Here is a 3,541-nt window from a genome sequence, read left to right on the forward strand (position 1 = left end):
CGTGCTCTGAAAGATCTTCAAATGGCTTCCCGCTTTCTCCGGGAAATCTGTCACTTAAGCTCTAGTCACCATCCGGTTGTAGTACAGACACTCATCCTACGATGGAATCACCTCCCAGCTCCTGCAGAGACTCCAGACAATACAGAATTCAGCGGCTAGACTCATCCTCAACCTCCCAAATGGACACACATCACCCCCCACCTCAGGAACCTCCACTGGCTCCCGGTCCGGAAGAGATGCCAATTTAAGATGCTGACCCACACCTACACAGCTCTCCAAGACCAGTGACCTCATACATCAACTGCCACCTGAACGCCCACCAACAATCCAGGCACTTCCCGCATCAACAGAGGCTACAGTCATTCTTTCTCCTAACTCACTGCCAATTCCTAGAACGACCCCCCCAACCTCTGAACAGCAACCTCTCTCCTGAAATTCAAAAAAGTATTCAAGACCTGGCTCTTCGAGTGAGTCTAGCGATATCCTAGTGCCTTTTCACCCTCTCAGGCAGGTGATTAGTCGCTCTCTACTAGTAGTGATTGATTGAATCCTTCTGATATAGCACAGTGTGCCATAAACCAGCATCAAGTACCTTCATGGACACTACAAGGCATGCACATAGAACCTCAGTGGTTATTTCCTCAATTTGTTGGTAATTTAAGGTTGCTACAAAGGGTTCCTCTGAGTAGCAATACAATCTTATTAGTACAGACAAACCCAACAATTGCATTATATTTAAAATCCTGAATATGTGTTTCTCCCACCCATGCACATAAAATATAATGCCTACAAGTAATGCCTATCAAAAGGATGGTATGTGACTCCTACACCTTGTAACTCTCACTGTCTAATGTAGCATTTCCTGTACACTGAGTTACACACTTTTATGATCGTCTCTGTATAATATGTACGTGTGATGTAAAGAACCCTGACAACTTTCATTGGGATGAACAGTGCAATAAAATAATTAAAATAAACAATTACTAAATGATATTTAAATCATTACTTGTGCAATTTGTCATACAGACCAGTACATTTCACATTCTTACAGTGTATGCATATCTTTTATGTACACTGGTTGAAAAAAAACAAAAACCTGCCTCCAAAATCACAGTTTCTCTAAAGCAGTTGTAAAGTGAAAACAATAGAGGTGTGTCAGCTGCTTAAAACTTGACCCAAGCTCAAGCCTGATGCTGGACTCTGGCTAAATTGGAGGTCCTCTTGTAACATTGATCTCGAAACAAAATGAGCTTTTATGTAGCTTCTACCTGCCACCCTCGCTCTACCATTTGTGCACAAAGTTAAAAACAGGCCATTTAACATCTATGATGAACAGTAGAGACAAATAAATACCCACTTTGTATCTGATTTGTATAAAGTGAAACCCAGAAAACTTGGGATTGATCCCTGCTTCCCCGCTAAACCAAACTCTGTGAATATTTTATTTTACCAATCCCTCTATTTCTTTGTTATCTCTCAATGAACCTCTGTGTGACTTATTAATGTCAAAGCTGACACATGTTAAAGAAAAGTGTTTTACATTTTGAACAGATTTGATCATATTTTACATTATGTTTGTTGCATGATTTGCATAGCAAACATTCCACAGGTTTGTGCAAGGGATTTTAGAACCAAGCTAGACCCTTCTCTTGGCTCTTGCTTGGATCTCTCTGTTAATGTGTTAGCTCGCTAACCTCTAGATAACAAGACCACCATGACACTGACATTTTGGTGTCAGGCTCCATAAATCTCCCAGCCAGCTTTATACTTGAACAAAAAGAGAGAGGAGAGAGAGCTTTTGCCTTTGTATATATATAAAAATCTCAGGAGAAATCAGACAGGGGACCTTTCCTTAGCTAACTGAGAGCATTTAGACCCAACCACGTACTAGATAACATATTTGTTAGTGGAGTATACCACCCCAAACCCCCTCTCATTCCCCCCAATTCATTATGTTCAGTTTAAATAAGTAATTCAAAGATTCTTAGCGACACGCTTCTATATTCCCAGTCTTTCACGTTCTAGGTGAAATCCAGCACCAGCATACCCAAATGTGAGTCCCAGGACCCAAGTGACTTATAGAAAACATATTTATTAAGAAGGTGCAACACCCCAAACACCCCCTTCTCCTATGGCTAAGGCCATGCCATAGACTTCAGGTCCCAAGATTCTGGGCACTTGGCTAAAGTCGACATTTAATGAGGCCTAGTATGGAACTAAACCTGACCAGGCCGGGAGTTCAAGTTATTCCAGTCTTGTTCATTCCAGCAGTATCGAGGAGGTGGGCAGCGTGCAAGCTTGAATGGAGGCCTATCTAATTTCACCACTCTTTTACTTTGTCCTATGCTGTTGAAGCAGCTGTGTCTGCGCTCAAGTTTTCAAAATCAAGGCTCCCATTACTGTTTCTTGGTGATTGATTGTTATCATTGTTATAGATTTGTATGGCTTTGTATTTTTGTGCATCATTAACAGTAATATGCATTTAAACACACAAATTCACATGCACAGACGGATGTATTATGATTGGTTTTGAAACGGTTTTCCTATGATGTGTAGAAGAAAATAGTTTACAGTGAACTGTGCTGCTGATGGCGATGGAGAAGATACAACAGTACTCACAAAAGAAGATATAAGGGCGGAAGAACAAAAGTCACTAAAAATACCCGTAAAAAACACAATGACAGAATGACAAATTGAAGCTAAACAGTGAAGAAAGTAATTGAACTAGACATAGAAAACTGTGCATGTAAATGACTGATTTCCAAAAGTCCAACCAGAAAGAGAACTTCAAATAGAAAATATGCATCACCTGAATAGGTATATCTAGCAACAGTGTCTGAGGAAGAAGCATCAGAACCAGAGATTCACAGCCCAATAAATCATTGCCAATACACCTTTTGAAGTGAACCTGAAACTGAATCAGATGAAGAATCCCTCTGAAAAGTTTGAAAAGACTGTTTAGGACAAAACCAAATTATGAGAGGATTTTTGCCAAAACACAAAAAAAGAAATAATTTATGGGAGCAATGAATTGAATGATATGAACTTTTTTTTAAAAGGAAGACTCTTTTTAAAGCTTATTTTGTCTTTTTTGATTATGAATATTGTTTTAGAGAAAAAAGAATAAAAGAATAAAATATTCATTGTTTTGAAGAAGAGTTTGTAAATATTTGGAGCCTTTACAATGACTTTTTTGTCTCAATAGAAAATGACATACAGTAGATGCTGTACATTCATTATTTTAATTGCCATATTAATTATATTACTAGTCATATCTGGCCTGTTGTTGTGCCTACTTTCCTTAGTGGGATATGTCTCCACAAAAGTTAAATTAACTATAGTACATAATGAAGTGAACCATAACACATTGAGACATGAAGTTTAGTTAGTGGATTTCAAAATAACATTTGTGCTTAAATGCTAGGGGGAATATGTTTATATTATGAATGTTAAAAAACTCCTTTGTATAAATCTTTCTTCCCTCTTCTGAAGGTGAAGGTGCTACTTATTTATATCCTTTGCTATCCTATAGCATGTACTG

This window comes from Lissotriton vulgaris, unplaced genomic scaffold (assembly GCF_964263255.1).
Source record: "Lissotriton vulgaris unplaced genomic scaffold, aLisVul1.2 SCAFFOLD_464, whole genome shotgun sequence".
Classification (NCBI taxonomy): domain Eukaryota; kingdom Metazoa; phylum Chordata; class Amphibia; order Caudata; family Salamandridae; genus Lissotriton; species Lissotriton vulgaris.